Below are 20384 nucleotides of genomic sequence, written 5' to 3'. Positions count from 1 at the left end.
TCACACTGATTACAGAGGCGCAGCGGAAGTGTGATGGCCCCGTAACCCAGAGGTCGATGGATCGAAATCACTCTCTGCTATCAAGGTAAGTTTTGGCAAGTACCCCATTGGCCTAATGGATAAGGCACTGGCCTTCTAAGCCAGGGATTGTGGGTTCGAGTCCCATCTGGGGTGGATGAAGGCAGTTTGGGAAAGAAGAACAGAGTTCATGTAACAAAGATGTTGAAGCCGTTTTATTTTTAGAAATGAAGTGCAAATAGGGATTAAAAAAAGGATACTTTCATGGGCATCTCTCTGTGCCCTTCGTGATTCTTTTTCTTTATCTGCTTCTATCAGTTCGTATAGGTCATGCTGATCACACAGTGCCACAGTGGCCTAAGAAACTGGCCTCCTAATCCATGTATTGTGAGTTCAAGTATTATTTTGGGGTGCCTTAAAGTGGAGTGATGAAGTGGAAGTATGCTGGGCAGTTAACCCAGTGATTTATGGATCGAAACCATCCTCTTCTATCCAGTTTGTTTTCAGCAAACAGAAATATAAAAACTGCCATAACCCAGAGGTCGATGGATGCCTAAAAAACTGACCTCCCAAGCCAGAGATTGTGAGTTTAAGTCTTCTCAGGGGTGGCTGAAAACAGAGTGTCCCAGCGGAAGCATGCTGGGCCCATAACCCAGAGGTCTATGGATGGAAACCATCCTCTGCTAACAATCTTTATTTTTAGAAATTAATTGCAACCAGCGATCAAAAAAAGCTAAATATCATGGGCATGTCTCAGTGTCCTTCGTCATTCTAATTTTTTACTGTTTCTATCAGTTCGTATAGGTCATGCTGATTACACCATGCCCCAGTGGCCTAAAAAACTGGCCTCCCAAGCCAGGGATTGTGAGTGTAAGTCTTATCAGTGGCGGATGAAAGCAGAGTGTCCCAGCGGAAGCGTGCTGGGCCCATATCCCAGAGGTCTATGGATCGAAACCATCCTCTGCAATCCATTTTTATTTTTAGAAATGAATTGCAAACATAAATAAAACATAGCATAATTTCATGGGCATGTCTCAGTTCCCTCTGTGATTCTTTGTTTGACTGCTTCTGTCAGTTTGTATAGGTCACACTGATTACAGAGGCGCAGCGGAAGCGTGATGGCCCCGTAACCCAGATGTCGATGGATCGAAATCACTCTCTGCTATCAAGGTAGGTTTTGGCAAGTACCTCAGTGGCCTAATGGATAAGGCACTGGCCTTCTAAGCCAGGGATTGTGGGTTCGAGTCCCATCTGGGGTGGATGAAGGCAGTTTGGGAAAGAAGAAGAGAGTTCATGTAACAAAGATGTTGAAGCCATTGCATTTTTAGAAATGAAGCACAAATAGGGATTAAAAAAGGATACTTTCATGGGCATCTCTCTGTGCCCTTCGTGATTCTTTTTTTTAATCTGCTTCTATCAGTTCGTATAGGTCATGCTGATCACACAGTGCCACAGTGGCCTAAGAAACTGGCCTCCTAATACATGTATTGTGAGTTCAAGTATTATTTTGGGGTGCCTTAAAGTGGAGTGATGAAGTGGAAGTATGCTGGGCAGTTAACCCAGTGATTTATGGATCGAAACCATCCTCTTCTATCCATTTTTTTTCAGCAAACAGAAATATAAAAACTGCCATAACCCAGAGGTCGATGGATGCCTAAAAAACTGACCTCCTAAGCCAGAGATTGTGAGTTTAAGTCTTCTCAGGGGTGGCTGAAAACCGAGTGTCCCAGCGGAAGCATGCTGGGCCCATAACCCAGAGGTCTATGGATGGAAACCGTCCTCTGCTAACAATATTTATTTTTAGATATTAATTGCAACCAGCGATCAAAAAAAGCTAAATATCATGGGCATGTCTCAGTGCCCTTCGTCATTCAATTTTTTTTACTGTTTCTATCAGTTCGTATAGGTCATGCTGATTACACCATGCCCCAGTGGCTTAAAAAACTGGCCTCCCAAGCCAGGGATTGTGAGTGTAAGTCTTATCAGTGGTGGATGAAAGCAGAGTGTCCCAGCGGAAGCGTGCTGGGCCCCTAACCCAGAGGTCTATGGATCGAAACCATCCTCTGCAATCCATTTTTATTTTTAGAAATTAATTGCAAACATAAATAAAAAATAGCATAATTTCATGGGCATGTCTCAGTGCCCTCTGTGATTCTTTGTTTGACTGCTTCTGTCAGTTTGTATAGGTCACACTGATTACAGAGGCGCAGCGGAAGCGTGATGGCCCCGTAACCCAGATGTCGATGGATCGAAATCACTCTCTGCTATCAAGGTAGGTTTTGGCAAGTACCCCAGTGGCCTAATGGATAAGGCACTGGCCTTCTAAGCCAGGGATTGTGGGTTTGAGTCCCATCTGGGGTGGATGAAGGCAGTTTGGGAAAGAAGAGAGTTCATGTAACTAAGATGTTGAAGCCATTATATTTTTAGAAATGAAGTGCAAATAGGGATTAAAAAAAGGATACTTTCATGGGCATCTCTCTGTGCCCTTCGTGATTCTTTTTATTTATCTGCTTCTATCAGTTCGTATACATGATGATCACACAGTGCCACAGTGGCCTAAGAAACTGGCCTCCTAATCCATGTATTGTGAGTTCAAGTATTATTTTGGGGTGCCTTAAAGTGGAGTGATGAAGTGGAAGTATGCTGGGCAGTTAACCCAGTGATTTATGGATCGAAACCATCCTCTTCTATCCAGTTTGTTTTCAGCAAACAGAAATATAAAAACTGCCATAACCCAGAGGTCGATGGATGCCTAAAAAACTGACCTCCCAAGCCAGAGATTGTGAGTTTAAGTCTTCTCAGGGGTGGCTGAAAACAGAGTGTCCCAGCGGAAGCATGCTGGGCCCATAACCCAGAGGTCTATGGATGGAAACCATCCTCTGCTAACAATCTTTATTTTTAGAAATTAATTGCAACCAGCGATCAAAAAAAGCTAAATATCATGGGCATGTCTCAGTGTCCTTCGTCATTCTAATTTTTTACTGTTTCTATCAGTTCGTATAGGTCATGCTGATTACACCATGCCCCAGTGGCCTAAAAAACTGGCCTCCCAAGCCAGGGATTGTGAGTGTAAGTCTTATCAGTGGCGGATGAAAGCAGAGTGTCCCAGCGGAAGCGTGCTGGGCCCATATCCCAGAGGTCTATGGATCGAAACCATCCTCTGCAATCCATTTTTATTTTTAGAAATGAATTGCAAACATAAATAAAAAATAGCATAATTTCATGGGCATGTCTCAGTTCCCTCTGTGATTCTTTGTTTGACTGCTTCTGTCAGTTTGTATAGGTCACACTGATTACAGAGGCGCAGCGGAAGCGTGATGGCCCCGTAACCCAGAGGTCGATGGATCGAAATCACTCTCTGCTATCAAGGTAAGTTTTGGCAAGTACCCCAGTGGCCTAATGGATAAGGCACTGGCCTTCTAAGCCAGGGATTGTGGGTTCGAGTCCCATCTGGGGTGGATGAAGGCAGTTTGGGAAAGAAGAAGAGAGTTCATGTAACAAAGATGTTGAAGCCATTGTATTTTTAGAAATGAAGTGCAAATAGGGATTAAAAAAAGGATACTTTCATGGGCATCTCTCTGTGCCCTTCGTGATTCTTTTTTTTTATCTGCTTCTATCAGTTCGTATAGGTCATGCTGATCACACAGTGCCACAGTGGCCTAAGAAACTGGCCTCCTAATCCATGTATTGTGAGTTCAAGTATTATTTTGGGGTGCCTTAAAGTGGAGTGATGAAGTGGAAGTATGCTGGGCAGTTAACCCAGTGATTTATGGATCGAAACCATCCGCTTCTATCCAGTTTGTTTTCAGCAAACAGAAATATAAAAACTGCTAACAATCTTTATTTTTACAAATTAATTGCAACCAGCGTTCAAAAAAGCTAAATATCATGGGCATGTCTCAGTGCCCTAAATGATTCTTTTTTTTTACTGTTTCTATCAGTTTGTATAGGTCATGCTATAACACCATGCCCCAGATGCCTAAAAAACTGGCCTCCCATGCCAGGGATTGTGAGTTTAAGTCTTGTCAGGGGCGGCTGCAGAGTTTCCCAGCGGAAGCGTGCTGGGCCCATAACCCAGAGGTCGATGGATGGAAACCATCCTCTGCTATCCAGTTTTATTTTTAGCAATGAAGTGCAAACATAAATGAAAAAAAGCATAATTTCATGGGCATTTCTCGTTGCATTCCATTATATATTTTCCTTACTGCTTCTAACAGTTCGTATAGGTCATGCTATCTTCACAGTGCCCCAGTGGCCTAATGGATAAGGCACTGGCCTCCTAAGCCAGGGATTGAGGGTTCGAGTCCCTTCTGGGGTGGGTTGAAGCAGAGCGGTGCTGTGGAAACGTGCTGTGCCCAGAGGTCGATGAACTGAAGCCATCCTCAGCTTGCAATTTTTATTTTTACAAATTAATTGCAACCAGCGATCAAAAAAAGCAAAATATCATGGGCTTGTCTCAGTGCCCTACGTGATTCTTTTTTTTACTGTTTCTATAAGTTCGTATAGGTCATGCTATAACACCATGCCCCAGATGCCTAAAAAAATGGCCTCCCATGCCAGGGATTGTGAGTTTAAGTCTTCTCAGGGGTGGCTGAAAACAGAGTGTCCCAGCGGAAGCGTGCTGGGCCCATAACCCAGAGGCCTATAGATCGAAACCATTCTCTGCGATCCATTTTAATTTTCAGAAATTAAACTGCAACCAGGGATTAAAAAAAGCATAATATCAATGGCATGTCTCAATGCCCTATGCTTGTTGAAGCAGAGTGGCGCTGCGTCAACGTGCTGGGCCCATAACCCAGAGGTCTATGGATGGAAAACATCCTCTGCTAACAATCTTTATTTTTAGAAATGAATTGCAACCAGCGATCAAAAAAAGCTAAATATCATGGGCATGTCTCAGTGCCCTTCGTCATTCTAATTTTTTACTGTTTCTATCAGTTCGTGTAGGTCATGCTGATTACACCATGCCCCAGTGGCCTAAAAAACTGGCCTCCCATGCCAGGGATTGTGAGTTTAAGTCTTGTCAGGGGCGGCTGCAGAGTTTCCCAGCGGAAGCGTGCTGGGCCCATAACCCAGAGGTCGATGGATGGAAACCATCCTCTGCTATCCAGTTTTATTTTTAGCAATGAAGTGCAAACATAAATGAAAAAAAGCATAATTTCATGGGCATTTCTCGTTGCCTTCCATTATATATTTTCCTTACTGCTTCTAACAGTTCGTATAGGTCATGGTATCTACACAGTGCCCCAGTGGCCTAATGGATAAGGCACTGGCCTCCTAAGCCAGGGATTGAGGGTTCGAGTCCCTTCTGGGGTGGGTTGAAGCAGAGCGGTGCTGTGGAAACGTGCTGTGCCCAGAGGTCGATGAACTGAAGCCATCCTCAGCTTGCAATTTTTATTTTTACAAATTAATTGCAACCAGCGATCAAAAAAAGCAAAATATCATGGGCTTGTCTCAGTGCCCTACGTGATTCTTTTTTTTACTGTTTCTATAAGTTCGTATAGGTCATGCTATAACACCATGCCCCAGATGCCTAAAAAAATGGCCTCCCATGCCAGGGATTGTGAGTTTAAGTCTTCTCAGGGGTGGCTGAAAACAGAGTGTCCCAGCGGAAGCGTGCTGGGCCCATAACCCAGAGGCCTATAGATCGAAACCATTCTCTGCGATCCATTTTAATTTTCAGAAATTAAACTGCAACCAGGGATTAAAAAAAGCATAATATCAATGGCATGTCTCAATGCCCTATGCTTGTTGAAGCAGAGTGGCGCTGCGTCAACGTGCTGGGCCCATAACCCAGAGGTCTATGGATGGAAAACATCCTCTGCTAACAATCTTTATTTTTAGAAATGAATTGCAACCAGCGATCAAAAAAAGCTAAATATCATGGGCATGTCTCAGTGCCCTTCGTCATTCTAATTTTTTACTGTTTCTATCAGTTCGTGTAGGTCATGCTGATTACACCATGCCCCAGTGGCCTAAAAAACTGGCCTCCCAAGCCAGGGATTGTGAGTGTAAGTCTTATCAGTGGCGGATGAAAGCAGAGTGTCCCAGCTGAAGCGTGCTGGGCCCCTAACCCAGAGGTCTATGGATCGAAACCATCCTCTGCAATCCATTTTTATTTTTAGAAATTAATTGCAAACATAAATAAAAAATAGCATAATTTCATGGGCATGTCTCAGTTCCCTCTGTGATTCTTTTTTTTTATCTGCTTCTATCAGTTCGTATAGGTCATTCTGATCACACAGTGCCACAGTGACCTAAGACACTGGCCTCCTAATCCATGTATCGTGAGTTCAAGTATTATTTTGGAGTGCCTTAAAGTGGAGTGATGAAGTGGAAGTATGCTGGGCAGTTAACCCAGTGATTTATGGATTGAAACCATCCTCTTCTATCCATTTTTTTTCAGCAAACAGAAATATAAAAACTGCCATAACCCAGAGGTCGATGGATGCCTAAAAAACTGACCTCCCAAGCCAGAGATTGTGAGTTTAAGTCTTCTCAGGGGTGGCTGAAAACAGAGTGTCCCAGCGGAAGCATGCTGGGCCCATAACCCAGAGGTCTATGGATCGAAACCATCCTCTGCTAACAATATTTATTTTTAGATATTAATTGCAACCAGCGATCAAAAAAAGCTAAATATCATGGGCATGTCTCAGTGCCCTTCGTCATTAAATTTTTTTTACTGTTTCTATCAGTTCGTATAGGTCATGCTGATTACACCATGCCCCAGTGGCCTAAAAAACTGGCCTCCCAAGCCAGGGATTGTGAGTGTAAGTCTTTTCATTGGCGGATGAAAGCAGAGTGTCCCAGCGGAAGCGTGCTGGGCCCCTAACCCAGAGGTCTATGGATCGAAACCATCCTCTGCAATCCATTTTTATTTTTAGAAATGAATTGCAAACATAAATAAAAAATAGCATAATTTCATGGGCATGTCTCAGTTCCCTCTGTGATTCTTTGTTTGACTGCTTCTGTCAGTTTGTTTAGGTCACACTGATTACAGAGGCGCAGCGGAAGCGTGATGGCCCCGTAACCCAGATGTCGATGGATCGAAATCACTCTCTGCTATCAAGGTAGGTTTCGGCAAGTACCCCAGTGGCCTAATGGATAAGGCACTCGCCTTCTAAGCCAGGGATTGTGGGTTTGAGTCCCATCTGGGGTGGATGAAGGCAGTTTGGGAAAGAAGAAGAGAGTTCATGTAACAAAGACTTTGAAGCCATTGTATTTTTAGAAATGAAGTGCAAATAGGGATTAAAAAAAGGATACTTTCATGGGCATCTCTCTGTGCCCTTCGTGATTCTTTTTTTTATCTGCTTCTATCAGTTCGTATAGGTCATGCTGATCACACAGTGCCACAGTGGCCTAAGAAACTGGCCTCCTAATACATGTATTGTGAGTTCAAGTATTATTTTGGGGTGCCTTAAAGTGGAGTGATGAAGTGGAAGTATGCTGGGCAGTTAACCCAGTGATTTATGGATCGAAACCATCCGCTTCTATCCAGTTTGTTTTCAGCAAACAGAAATATAAAAACTGCTAACAATCTTTATTTTTACAAATTAATTGCAACCAGCGTTCAAAAAAGCTAAATATCATGGGCATGTCTCAGTGCCCTAAATGATTCTTTTTTTTTACTGTTTCTATCAGTTTGTATAGGTCATGCTATAACACCATGCCCCAGATGCCTAAAAAACTGGCCTCCCATGCCAGGGATTGTGAGTTTAAGTCTTGTCAGGGGCGGCTGCAGAGTTTCCCAGCGGAAGCGTGCTGGGCCCATAACCCAGAGGTCGATGGATGGAAACCATCCTCTGCTATCCAGTTTTATTTTTAGCAATGAAGTGCAAACATAAATGAAAAAAAGCATAATTTCATGGGCATTTCTCGTTGCATTCCATTATATATTTTCCTTACTGCTTCTAACAGTTCGTATAGGTCATGCTATCTTCACAGTGCCCCAGTGGCCTAATGGATAAGGCACTGGCCTCCTAAGCCAGGGATTGAGGGTTCGAGTCCCTTCTGGGGTGCGTTGAAGCAGAGCGGTGCTGTGGAAACGTGCTGGGCCCAGAGGTCGATGAACTGAAGCCATCCTCAGCTTGCAATTTTTATTTTTACAAATTAATTGCAACCAGCGATCAAAAAAAGCAAAATATCATGGGCTTGTCTCAGTGCCCTACGTGATTCTTTTTTTTACTGTTTCTATAAGTTCGTATAGGTCATGCTATAACACCATGCCCCAGATGCCTAAAAAAATGGCCTCCCATGCCAGGGATTGTGAGTTTAAGTCTTCTCAGGGGTGGCTGAAAACAGAGTGTCCCAGCGGAAGCGTGCTGGGCCCATAACCCAGAGGCCTATAGATCGAAACCATTCTCTGCGATCCATTTTAATTTTCAGAAATTAAACTGCAACCAGGGATTAAAAAAAGCATAATATCAATGGCATGTCTCAATGCCCTATACGTGTTGAAGCAGAGTGGCGCTGCGTCAACGTGCTGGGCCCATAACCCAGAGGTCTATGGATGGAAAACATCCTCTGCTAACAATCTTTATTTTTAGAAATGAATTGCAACCAGCGATCAAAAAAAGCTAAATATCATGGGCATGTCTCAGTGCCCTTCGTCATTCTAATTTTTTACTGTTTCTATCAGTTCGTGTAGGTCATGCTGATTACACCATGCCCCAGTGGCCTAAAAAACTGGCCTCCCAAGCCAGGGATTGTGAGTGTAAGTCTTATCAGTGGCGGATGAAAGCAGAGTGTCCCAGCTGAAGCGTGCTGGGCCCCTAACCCAGAGGTCTATGGATCGAAACCATCCTCTGCAATCCTTTTTTATTTTTAGAAATTAATTGCAAACATAAATAAAAAATAGCATAATTTCATGGGCATGTCTCAGTTCCCTCTGTGATTCTTTTTTTTTATCTGCTTCTATCAGTTCGTATAGGTCATGCTGATCACACAGTGCCACAGTGGCCTAAGAAACTGGCCTCCTAATCCATGTATTGTGAGTTCAAGTATTATTTTGGGGTGCCTTAAAGTGGAGTGATGAAGTGGAAGTATGCTGGGCAGTTAACCCAGTGATTTATGGATCGAAACCATCCTCTTCTATCCAGTTTGTTTTCAGCAAACAGAAATATAAAAACTGCCATAACCCAGAGGTCGATGGATGCCTAAAAAACTGACCTCCCAAGCCAGAGATTGTGAGTTTAAGTCTTCTCAGGGGTGGCTGAAAACAGAGTGTCCCAGCGGAAGCATGCTGGGCCCATAACCCAGAGGTCTATGGATGGAAAACATCCTCTGCTAACAATCTTTCTTTTTAGAAATGAATTGCAACCAGCGATCAAAAAAAGCTAAATATCATGGGCATGTCTCAGTGCCCTTCGTCATTCAAATTTTTTACTGTTTCTATCAGTTTGTATAGGTCATGCTGATTACATCATGCCCCAGTCACCTAAAAAACTGGCCTCCCAAGCCAGGGATTGTGAGTGCAAGTCTTATCAGTGGCGGATGAAAGCAGAGTGTCCCAGCTGAAGAGTGCTGGGCCCCTAACCCAGAGGTCTATGGATCGAAACCATCCTCTGCAATCCATTTTTATTTTTAGAAATTAATTGCAAACATAAATAAAAAATAACATAATTTCATGGGCATGTCTCAGTTCCCTCTGTGATTCTTTGTTTGACTGCTTCTGTCAGTTTGTATAGGTCACACCGATTACAGACGTGCAGCGGAAGCGTGATGGCCCCTTAACCCAGAGGTCGATGGATCGAAATCACTCTCTTCTATCAAGATCAGTTTTGGCAAGTACCCCAGTGGCCTAATGGATAAGGCACTGGCCTTCTAAGCCAGGGATTGTGGGTTTGAGTCCCATCTGGGGTGGATGAAGGCAGTTTGGGAAAGAAGAAGAGAGTTCATGTAACAAAGATGTTGAAGCCATCATATTCTTAGAAATGAAGTGCAAATAGGGATTAAAAAAAGGATACTTTCATGGGCATCTCTCTGTGCCCTTCGTGATTCTTTTTTTTATCTGCTTCTATCAGTTCGTATAGGTCATGCTGATCACACAGTGCCACAGTGACCTAAGACACTGGCCTCCTAATCCATGTATTGTGAGTTCAAGTATTATTTTGGGGTGCCTTAAAGTGGAGTGATGAAGTGGAAGTATGCTGGGCAGTTAACCCAGTGATTTATGGATCGAAACCATCCTCTTCTATCCATTTTTTTTCAGCAAACAGAAATATAAAAACTGCCATAACCCAGAGGTCGATGGATGCCTAAAAAACTGACCTCCTAAGCCAGAGATTGTGAGTTTAAGTCTTCTCAGGGGTGGCTGAAAACCGAGTGTCCCAGCGGAAGCATGCTGGGCCCATAACCCAGAGGTCTATGGATGGAAAACATCCTCTGCTAACAATCTTTATTTTTAGAAATGAATTGCAACCAGCGATCAAAAAAAGCTAAATATCATGGGCATGTGTCAGTGCCCTTCGTCATTCTAATTTTTTACTGTTTCTATCAGTTCGTATAGGTCATGCTGATTACATCATGCCCCAGTCACCTAAAAAACTGGCCTCCCAAGCCAGGGATTGTGAGTGCAAGTCTTATCAGTGGCGGATGAAAGCAGAGTGTCTTAGCGGAAGCATGCTGGGCCCATAACCCAGAGGTCTATGGATGGAAACCATCCTCTGCTAACAATATTTATTTTTAGATATTAATTGCAACCAGCGGTCAAAAAAAGCTAAATATCATGGGCATGTCTCAGTGCCCTTCGTCATTCAATTTTTTTTACTGTTTCTATCAGTTCGTATAGGTCATGCTGATTACACCATGCCCCAGTGGCCTAAAAAACTGGCCTCCCAAGCCAGGGATTGTGATTGTAAGTCTTATCAGTGGCGGATGAAAGCAGAGTGTCCCAGCTGAAGCGTGCTGGGCACCTAACCCAGAGGTCTATGGATCGAAACCATCCTCTGCAATCCATTTTTATTTTTAGAAATTAATTGCAAACATAAATAAAATATAGCATAATTTCATGGGCATGTCTCAGTTCCCTCTGTGATTCTTTGTTTGACTGCTTCTGTCAGTTTGTATAGGTCACACTGATTACAGAGGCGCAGCGGAAGCGTGATGGCCCCGTAACCCAGATGTCGATGGATCGAAATCACTCTCTGCTATCAAGGTAGTTTTTGGCAAGTACCCCAGTGGCCTAATGGATAAGGCACTGGCCTTCTAAGCCAGGGATTGTGGGTTCGAGTCCCATCTGGGGTGGATGAAGGCAATTTGGGAAAGAAGAAGAGAGTTCATGTAACAAAGATGTTGAAGCTATTGTATTTTTAGAAATGAAGTGCAAATAGGGATTAAAAAAAAGGATACTTTCATGGGCATCTCTCTGTGCCCTTCGTGATTCTTTTTTTTTATCTGCTTCTATCAGTTCGTATAGGTCATGCTGATCACACAGTGCCACAGTGGCCTAAGAAACTGGCCTCCTAATCCATGTATTGTGAGTTCAAGTATTATTTTGGGGTGCCTTAAAGTGGAGTGATGAAGTGGAAGTATGCTGGGCAGTTAACCCAGTGATTTATGGATCGAAACCATCCTCTTCTATCCAGTTTGTTTTCAGCAAACAGAAATATAAAAACTGCCATAACCCAGAGGTCGATGGATGCCTAAAAAACTGACCTCCCAAGCCAGAGATTGTGAGTTTAAGTCTTCTCATGGGTGGCTGAAAACAGAGTGTCCCAGCAGAAGCATGCTGGGCCCATAACCCAGAGGTCTATGGATGGAAACCATCCTCTGCTAACAATATTTATTTTTAGATAGTAATTGCAACCAGCGATCAAAAAAAGCTAAATATCATGGGCATGTCTCAGTGCCCTTCGTCATTCAATTTTTTTTACTGTTTCTATCAGTTCGTATAGGTCATGCTGATTACACCATGCCCCAGTGGCCTAAAAAACTGGCCTCCCAAGCCAGGGATTGTGAGTGTAAGTCTTATCAGTGGCGGATGAAAGCAGTGTGTCCCATCGGAAGCGTTCTGGGCCCATAACCCAGAGGTCTATGGATCGAAACCATCCTCTGCAATCCATTTCTATTTTTAGAAATTAATTGCAAACATAAATAAAAAATAGCATAATTTCATGGGCATGTCTCAGTGCCCTCTGTGATTCTTTGTTTGACTAATTCTGTCAGTTTGTATAGGTCACACTGATTACAGAGGCGCAGCGGAAGCGTGATGGCCCCGTAACCCAGAGGTCGATGGAACGAAATCACTCTCTGCTATCAAGGTAGGTTTTGGCAAGTACCCCAGTGGCCTAATGGATAAGGCACTGGCCTTCTAAGCCAGGGATTGTGGGTTTGAGTCCCATCTGGGGTGGATGAAGGCAGTTTGGGAAAGAAGAAGAGAGTTCATGTAACAAAGATGTTGAAGCCATTGTATTTTTAGAAATGAAGTGCAAATAGGGATTAAAAAAAGGATACTTTCATGGGCATCTCTCTGGGCCCTTCGTGATTCTTTTTTTTTATCTGCTTCTATCAGTTCGTATAGGTCATGCTGATCACACAGTGCCACAGTGGCCTAAGAAACTGGCCTCCTAATCCATGTATTGTGAGTTCAAGTATTATTTTGGGGTGCCTTAAAGTGGAGTGATGAAGTGGAAGTATGCTGGGCAGTTAACCCAGTGATTCATGGATCGAAACCATCCTCTTCTATCCAGTTTGTTTTCAGCAAACAGAAATATAAAAACTGCCATAACCCAGAGGTCGATGGATGCCTAAAAAACTGACCTCCCAAGCCAGAGATTGTGAGTTTAAGTCTTCTCAGGGGTGGCTGAAAACAGAGTGTCCCAGCAGAAGCATGCTGGGCCCATAACCCAGAGGTCTATGGATGGAAACCATCCTCTGCTAACAATATTTATTTTTAGATATTAATTGCAACCAGCGATCAAAAAAAGCTAAATATCATGGGCATGTCTCAGTGCCCTTCGTCATTCAATTTTTTTTACTGTTTCTATCAGTTCGTATAGGTCATGCTGATTACACCATGCCCCAGTGGCCTAAAAAACTGGCCTCCCAAGCCAGGGATTGTGAGTGTAAGTCTTATCAGTGGCGGATGAAAGCAGTGTGTCCCATCGGAAGCGTTCTGGGCCCATATCCCAGAGGTCTATGGATCGAAACCATCCTCTGCAATCCATTTTTATTTTTAGAAATTAATTGCAAACATAAATAAAAAATAGCATAATTTCATGGGCATGTCTCAGTGCCCTCTGTGATTCTTTGTTTGACTGCTTCTGTCAGTTTGTTTAGGTCACACTGATTACAGAGGCGCAGCGGAAGCGTGATGGCCCCGTAAACCAGAGGTCGATGGAACGAAATCACTCTCTGCTATCAAGGTAGGTTTTGGCAAGTACCCCAGTGGCCTAATGGATAAGGCACTGGCCTTCTAAGCCAGGGATTGTGGGTTTGAGTCCCATCTGGGGTGGATGAAGGCAGTTTGGGAAAGAAGAAGAGAGTTCATGTAACAAAGATGTTGAAGCCATTGTATTTTTAGAAATGAAGTGCAAATAGGGATTAAAAAAAGGATACTTTCATGGGCATCTCTCTGTGCCCTTCGTGATTCTTTTTTTTATCTGCTTCTATCAGTTCGTATAGGTCATGCTGATCACACAGTGCCACAGTGGCCTAAGAAACTGGCCTCCTAATCCATGTATTGTGAGTTCAAGTATTATTTTGGGGTGCCTTAAAGTGGAGTGATGAAGTGGAAGTATGCTGGGCAGTTAACCCAGTGATTTATGGATCGAAACCATCCTCTTCTATCCAGTTTGTTTTCAGCAAACAGAAATATAAAAACTGCCATAACCCAGAGGTCGATGGATGCCTAAAAAACTGACCTCCCAAGCCAGAGATTGTGAGTTTAAGTCTTCTCAGGGGTGGCTGAAAACAGAGTGTCCCAGCGGAAGCATGCTGGGCCCATAACCCAGAGGTCTATGGATGGAAACCGTCCTCTGCTAACAATATTTATTTTTAGATATTAATTGCAACCAGCGATCAAAAAAAGCTAAATATCATGGGCATGTCTCAGTGCCCTTCGTCATTCAATTTTTTTTACTGTTTCTATCAGTTCGTATAGGTCATGCTGATTACACCATGCCCCAGTGGCTTAAAAAACTGGCCTCCCAAGCCAGGGATTGTGAGTGTAAGTCTTATCAGTGGCGGATGAAAGCAGAGAGTCCCAGCGGAAGCGTGCTGGGCCCCTAACCCAGAGGTCTATGGATCGAAACCCTCCTCTGCAATCCATTTTTATTTTTAGAAATGAATTGCAAACATAAATAAAAAATAGCATAATTTCATGGGCATGTCTCAGTTCCCTCTGTGATTCTTTGCTTGACTGCTTCTGTCAGTTTGTATAGGTCACACTGATTACAGAGGCGCAGCGGAAGCGTGATGGCCCAGTAACCCAGATGTCGATGGATCGAAATCACTCTCTGCTATCAAGGTAGGTTTTGGCAAGTACCCCAGTGGCCTAATGGATAAGGCACTGGCCTTCTAAGCCAGGGATTGTGGGTTTGAGTCCCATCTGGGGTGGATGAAGGCAGTTTGGGAAAGAAGAAGAGAGTTCATGTAACAAAGATGTTGAAGCTATTGTATTTTTAGAAATGAAGTGCAAATAGGGATTAAAAAAAGGATACTTTCATGGGCATCTCTCTGTGCCCTTCGTGATTCTTTTTTTTTATCTGCTTCTATCAGTTCGTATAGGTCATGCTGATCACACAGTGCCACAGTGGCCTAAGAAACTGGCCTCCTAATCCATGTATTGTGAGTTCAAGTATTATTTTGGGGTGCCTTAAAGTGGAGTGATGAAGTGGAAGTATGCTGGGCAGTTAACCCAGTGATTCATGGATCGAAACCATCCTCTTCTATCCAGTTTGTTTTCAGCAAACAGAAATATAAAAACTGCCATAACCCAGAGGTCGATGGATGCCTAAAAAACTGACCTCCCAAGCCAGAGATTGTGAGTTTAAGTCTTCTCAGGGGTGGCTGAAAACAGAGTGTCCCAGCAGAAGCATGCTGGGCCCATAACCCAGAGGTCTATGGATGGAAACCATCCTCTGCTAACAATATTTATTTTTAGATATTAATTGCAACCAGCGATCAAAAAAAGCTAAATATCATGGGCATGTCTCAGTGCCCTTCGTCATTCAATTTTTTTTACTGTTTCTATCAGTTCGTATAGGTCATGCTGATTACACCATGCCCCAGTGGCCTAAAAAACTGGCCTCCCAAGCCAGGGATTGTGAGTGTAAGTCTTATCAGTGGCGGATGAAAGCAGTGTGTCCCATCGGAAGCGTTCTGGGCCCATATCCCAGAGGTCTATGGATCGAAACCATCCTCTGCAATCCATTTTTATTTTTAGAAATTAATTGCAAACATAAATAAAAAATAGCATAATTTCATGGGCATGTCTCAGTGCCCTCTGTGATTCTTTGTTTGACTGCTTCTGTCAGTTTGTATAGGTCACACTGATTACAGAGGCGCAGCGGAAGCGTGATGGCCCAGTAACCCAGATGTCGATGGATCGAAATCACTCTCTGCTATCAAGGTAGGTTTTGGCAAGTACCCCAGTGGCCTAATGGATAAGGCACTGGCCTTCTAAGCCAGGGATTGTGGGTTTGAGTCCCATCTGGGGTGGATGAAGGCAGTTTGGGAAAGAAGAAGAGAGTTCATGTAACAAAGATGTTGAAGCTATTGTATTTTTAGAAATGAAGTGCAAATAGGGATTAAAAAAAGGATACTTTCATGGGCATCTCTCTGTGCCCTTCGTGATTCTTTTTTTTTATCTGCTTCTATCAGTTCGTATAGGTCATGCTGATCACACAGTGCCACAGTGGCCTAAGAAACTGGCCTCCTAATCCATGTATTGTGAGTTCAAGTATTATTTTGGGGTGCCTTAAAGTGGAGTGATGAAGTGGAAGTATGCTGGGCAGTTAACCCAGTGATTCATGGATCGAAACCATCCTCTTCTATCCAGTTTGTTTTCAGCAAACAGAAATATAAAAACTGCCATAACCCAGAGGTCGATGGATGCCTAAAAAACTGACCTCCCAAGCCAGAGATTGTGAGTTTAAGTCTTCTCAGGGGTGGCTGAAAACAGAGTGTCCCAGCAGAAGCATGCTGGGCCCATAACCCAGAGGTCTATGGATGGAAACCATCCTCTGCTAACAATATTTATTTTTAGATATTAATTGCAACCAGCGATCAAAAAAAGCTAAATATCATGGGCATGTCTCAGTGCCCTTCGTCATTCAATTTTTTTTACTGTTTCTATCAGTTCGTATAGGTCATGCTGATTACACCATGCCCCAGTGGCCTAAAAAACTGGCCTCCCAAGCCAGGGATTGTGAGTGTAAGTCTTATCAGTGGCGGATGAAAGCAGTGTGTCCCATCGGAAGCGTTCTGGGCCCATATCCCAGAGGTCTATGGATCGAAACCATCCTCTGCAATCCATTTTTATTTTTAGAAATTAATTGCAAACATAAATAAAAAATAGCATAATTTCATGGGCATGTCTCAGTGCCCTCTGTGATTCTTTGTTTGACTGCTTCTGTCAGTTTGTATAGGTCACACTGATTACAGAGGCGCAGCGGAAGCGTGATGGCCCAGTAACCCAGATGTCGATGGATCGAAATCACTCTCTGCTATCAAGGTAGGTTTTGGCAAGTACCCCAGTGGCCTAATGGATAAGGCACTGACCTTCTAAGCCAGGGATTGTGGGTTCGAGTCCCATCTGGGGTGGATGAAGGCAGTTTGGGAAAGAAGAAGAGAGTTCATGTAACAAAGATGTTGAAGCCATTGCATTTTTAGAAATGAAGCACAAATAGGGATTAAAAAAGGATACTTTCATGGGCATCTCTCTGTGCCCTTCGTGATTCTTTTTTTTAATCTGCTTCTATCAGTTCGTATAGGTCATGCTGATCACACAGTGCCACAGTGGCCTAAGAAACTGGCCTCCTAATCCATGTATTGTGAGTTCAAGTATTATTTTGGGGTACCTTAAAGTGGAGTGATGAAGTGGAAGTATGCTGGGCAGTTAACCCAGTGATTTATGGATCGAAACCATCCTCTTCTATCCAGTTTGTTTTCAGCAAACAGAAATATAAAAACTGCCATAACCCAGAGGTCGATGGATGCCTAAAAAACTGACCTCCCAAGCCAGAGATTGTGAGTTTAAGTCTTCTCAGGGGTGGCTGAAAACAGAGTGTCCCAGCGGAAGCATGCTGGGCCCATAACCCAGAGGTCTATGGATGGAAACCGTCCTCTGCTAACAATATTTATTTTTAGATATTAATTGCAACCAGCGATCAAAAAAAGCTAAATATCATGGGCATGTCTCAGTGCCCTTCGTCATTCAATTTTTTTTACTGTTTCTATCAGTTCGTATAGGTCATGCTGATTACACCATGCCCCAGTGGCTTAAAAAACTGGCCTCCCAAGCCAGGGATTGTGAGTGTAAGTCTTATCAGTGGTGGATGAAAGCAGAGTGTCCCAGCGGAAGCGTGCTGGGCCCCTAACCCAGAGGTCTATGGATCGAAACCATCCTCTGCAATCCATTTTTATTTTTAGAAATTAATTGCAACCATAAATAAAAAATAGCATAATTTCATGGGCATGTCTCAGTTCCCTCTGTGATTCTTTGTTTGACTGCTTCTGTCAGTTTGTATAGGTCACACTGATTACAGAGGCGCAGCGGAAGCGTGATGGCCCAGTAACCCAGATGTCGATGGATCGAAATCACTCTCTGCTATCAAGGTAGGTTTTGGCAAGTACCCCAGTGGCCTAATGGATAAGGCACTGGCCTTCTAAGCCAGGGATTGTGGGTTTGAGTCCCATCTGGGGTGGATGAAGGCAGTTTGGGAAAGAAGAAGAGAGTTCATGTAACTAAGATGTTGAAGCCATTATATTTTTAGAAATGAAGTGCAAATAGGGATTAAAAAAAGGATACTTTCATGGGCATCTCTCTGTGCCCTTCGTGATTCTTTTTTTTATCTGCTTCTATCAGTTCGTATAGGTCATGCTGATCACACAGTGCCACAGTGGCCTAAGAAACTGGCCTCCTAATCCATGTATTGTGAGTTCAAGTATTATTTTGGGGTGCCTTAAAGTGGAGTGATGAAGTGGAAGTATGCTGGGCAGTTAACCCAGTGATTTATGGATCGAAACCATCCTCTTCTATCCAGTTTGTTTTCAGCAAACAGAAATATAAAAACTGCCATAACCCAGAGGTCGATGGATGCCTAAAAAACTGACCTCCCAAGCCAGAGATTGTGAGTTTAAGTCTTCTCAGGGGTGGCTGAAAACAGAGTGTCCCAGCGGAAGCATGCTGGGCCCATAACCCAGAGGTCTATGGATGGAAACCATCCTCTGCTAACAATCTTTATTTTTAGAAATTAATTGCAACCAGCGATCAAAAAAAGCTAAATATCATGGGCATGTCTCAGTGTCCTTCGTCATTCTAATTTTTTACTGTTTCTATCAGTTCGTATAGGTCATGCTGATTACACCATACCCCAGTGGCCTAAAAAACTGGCCTCCCAAGCCAGGGATTGTGAGTGTAAGTCTTATCAGTGGCGGATGAAAGCAGAGTGTCCCAGCGGAAGCGTGCTGGGCCCATATCCCAGAGGTCTATGGATCGAAACCCTCCTCTTCAATCCATTTTTATTTTTAGAAATGAATTGCAAACATAAATAAAAAATAGCATAATTTCATGGGCATGTCTCAGTTCCCTCTGTGATTCTTTGTTTGACTGCTTCTGTCAGTTTGTATAGGTCACACTGATTACAGAGGCGCAGCGGAAGCGTGATGGCCCCGTAACCCAGATGTCGATGGATCGAAATCACTCTCTGCTATCAAGGTAAGTTTTGGCAAGTACCCCAGTGGCCTAATGGATAAGGCACTGGCCTTCTAAGCCAGGGATTGTGGGTTCGAGTCCCATCTGGGGTGGATGAAGGCAGTTTGGGAAAGAAGAAGAGAGTTACTGTAACAAAGATGTTGAAGCCATTATATTTTTAGAAATGAAGTGCAAATAGGGATTAAAAAAGGATACTTTCATGGGCATCTCTCTGTGCCCTTCGTGATTCTTTTTTTTATCTGCTTCTATCAGTTCGTATAGGTCATGCTGATCACACAGTGCCACAGTGGCCTAAGAAACTGGCCTCCTAATCCATGTATTGTGAGTTCAAGTATTATTTTGGGGTGCCTTAAAGTGGAGTGATGAAGTGGAAGTATGCTGGGCAGTTAACCCAGTGATTTATGGATCGAAACCATCCTCTTCTATCCAGTTTGTTTTCAGCAAACAGAAATATAAAAACTGCCATAACCCAGAGGTCAATGGATGCCTAAAAAACTGAACTTCCCAAGCCAGAGATTGTGAGTTTAAGTCTTCTCAGGGGTGGCTGAAAACAGAGTGTCCCAGCGGAAGCATGCTGGGCCCATAACCCAGAGGTCTATGAATGGAAACCATCCTCTGCTAACAATCTTTCTTTTTAGAAATAAATTGCAACCAGCGATCAAAAAAAGCTAAATATCTTGGGCATGTCTCAGTGTCCTTGGTCATTCTAATTTATTACTGTTTCTATCAGTTCGTATAGGTCATGCTGATTACACCATGCCCCAGTGGCCTAAAAAACTGGCCTCCCAAGCCAGGGATTGTGAGTGTAAGTCTTATCAGTTGCGGATGAAAGCAGAGTGTCCCAGCGGAAGCGTGCTGGGCCCATATCCCAGAGGTCTATGGATCGAAACCATCCTCTGCAATCCATTTTTATTTTTAGAAATGAATTGCAAACATAAATAAAAAATAGCATAATTTCATGGGCATGTCTCAGTTCCCTCTGTGATTCTTTGTTTGACTGCTTCTGTCAGTTTGTATAGGTCAAACTGATTACAGAGGCGCAGCGGAAGGGTGATGGCCCCGTAACCCAGAGGTCGATGGATCGAAATCACTCTCTGCTATCAAGGTAAGTTTTGGCAAGTACCCCAGTGGCCTAATGGATAAGGCACTGGCCTTCTAAGCCAGTGATTGTATGTTCGAGTCCCATCTGGGGTGGATGAAGGCAGTTTGGGAAAGAAGAAGAGAGTTCATGTAACAAAGATGTTGAAGCCATTGTATTTTTAGAAATGAAGTGCAAATAGGGATTAAAAAAAGGATACTTTCATGGGCATCTCTCTGTGCCCTTCGTGATTCTTTTTTTTTATCTGCTTCTATCAGTTCGTATAGGTCATGCTGATCACACAGTGCCACAGTGGCCTAAGAAACTGGCCTCCTAATCCATGTATTGTGAGTTCAAGTATTATTTTGGGGTGCCTTAAAGTGGAGTGATGAAGTGGAAGTATGCTGGGCA

General features: G+C 43.3%; 17 non-coding genes across 17 annotated transcripts; all 17 read left to right on the top strand.

Annotated features, from left to right (window-relative positions):
- Nucleotides 1–101: 101 nt before the first annotated feature.
- On the top strand, nt 102–174 carry trnar-ucu (transfer RNA arginine (anticodon UCU)). Its single transcript has one exon. It is a non-coding gene; the product is annotated as a tRNA-Arg (tRNA).
- A 1030-nt stretch (nt 175–1204) lies between these two features.
- On the top strand, nt 1205–1277 carry trnar-ucu (transfer RNA arginine (anticodon UCU)). The gene has a single exon. It is a non-coding gene; the product is annotated as a tRNA-Arg (tRNA).
- Nucleotides 1278–2306: 1029 nt separating this feature from the next.
- trnar-ucu (transfer RNA arginine (anticodon UCU)) lies at nt 2307–2379 on the top strand. The gene has a single exon. It is a non-coding gene; the product is annotated as a tRNA-Arg (tRNA).
- A 1024-nt stretch (nt 2380–3403) lies between these two features.
- trnar-ucu (transfer RNA arginine (anticodon UCU)) lies at nt 3404–3476 on the top strand. The gene has a single exon. It is a non-coding gene; the product is annotated as a tRNA-Arg (tRNA).
- A 787-nt stretch (nt 3477–4263) lies between these two features.
- trnar-ccu (transfer RNA arginine (anticodon CCU)) lies at nt 4264–4336 on the top strand. Its single transcript has one exon. It is a non-coding gene; the product is annotated as a tRNA-Arg (tRNA).
- Nucleotides 4337–5261: 925 nt separating this feature from the next.
- Nucleotides 5262–5334, top strand: trnar-ccu (transfer RNA arginine (anticodon CCU)). The gene has a single exon. It is a non-coding gene; the product is annotated as a tRNA-Arg (tRNA).
- Nucleotides 5335–7104: 1770 nt separating this feature from the next.
- trnar-ucu (transfer RNA arginine (anticodon UCU)) lies at nt 7105–7177 on the top strand. The gene has a single exon. It is a non-coding gene; the product is annotated as a tRNA-Arg (tRNA).
- A 786-nt stretch (nt 7178–7963) lies between these two features.
- On the top strand, nt 7964–8036 carry trnar-ccu (transfer RNA arginine (anticodon CCU)). The gene has a single exon. It is a non-coding gene; the product is annotated as a tRNA-Arg (tRNA).
- A 1770-nt stretch (nt 8037–9806) lies between these two features.
- trnar-ucu (transfer RNA arginine (anticodon UCU)) lies at nt 9807–9879 on the top strand. The gene has a single exon. It is a non-coding gene; the product is annotated as a tRNA-Arg (tRNA).
- Nucleotides 9880–11189: 1310 nt separating this feature from the next.
- On the top strand, nt 11190–11262 carry trnar-ucu (transfer RNA arginine (anticodon UCU)). The gene has a single exon. It is a non-coding gene; the product is annotated as a tRNA-Arg (tRNA).
- Nucleotides 11263–12294: 1032 nt separating this feature from the next.
- trnar-ucu (transfer RNA arginine (anticodon UCU)) lies at nt 12295–12367 on the top strand. The gene has a single exon. It is a non-coding gene; the product is annotated as a tRNA-Arg (tRNA).
- A 1031-nt stretch (nt 12368–13398) lies between these two features.
- On the top strand, nt 13399–13471 carry trnar-ucu (transfer RNA arginine (anticodon UCU)). Its single transcript has one exon. It is a non-coding gene; the product is annotated as a tRNA-Arg (tRNA).
- A 1030-nt stretch (nt 13472–14501) lies between these two features.
- Nucleotides 14502–14574, top strand: trnar-ucu (transfer RNA arginine (anticodon UCU)). The gene has a single exon. It is a non-coding gene; the product is annotated as a tRNA-Arg (tRNA).
- A 1031-nt stretch (nt 14575–15605) lies between these two features.
- trnar-ucu (transfer RNA arginine (anticodon UCU)) lies at nt 15606–15678 on the top strand. The gene has a single exon. It is a non-coding gene; the product is annotated as a tRNA-Arg (tRNA).
- Nucleotides 15679–16709: 1031 nt separating this feature from the next.
- Nucleotides 16710–16782, top strand: trnar-ucu (transfer RNA arginine (anticodon UCU)). The gene has a single exon. It is a non-coding gene; the product is annotated as a tRNA-Arg (tRNA).
- Nucleotides 16783–17812: 1030 nt separating this feature from the next.
- On the top strand, nt 17813–17885 carry trnar-ucu (transfer RNA arginine (anticodon UCU)). Its single transcript has one exon. It is a non-coding gene; the product is annotated as a tRNA-Arg (tRNA).
- Nucleotides 17886–18914: 1029 nt separating this feature from the next.
- On the top strand, nt 18915–18987 carry trnar-ucu (transfer RNA arginine (anticodon UCU)). The gene has a single exon. It is a non-coding gene; the product is annotated as a tRNA-Arg (tRNA).
- Nucleotides 18988–20384: the final 1397 nt, after the last annotated feature.

This window comes from Salmo trutta, chromosome 8, assembly GCF_901001165.1.
Source record: "Salmo trutta chromosome 8, fSalTru1.1, whole genome shotgun sequence".
NCBI lineage: Eukaryota > Metazoa > Chordata > Actinopteri > Salmoniformes > Salmonidae > Salmo > Salmo trutta.
The sequence above is the reverse complement of the archived record's forward strand: the minus strand, read 5'-3'. Positions and strand labels throughout refer to the sequence as shown.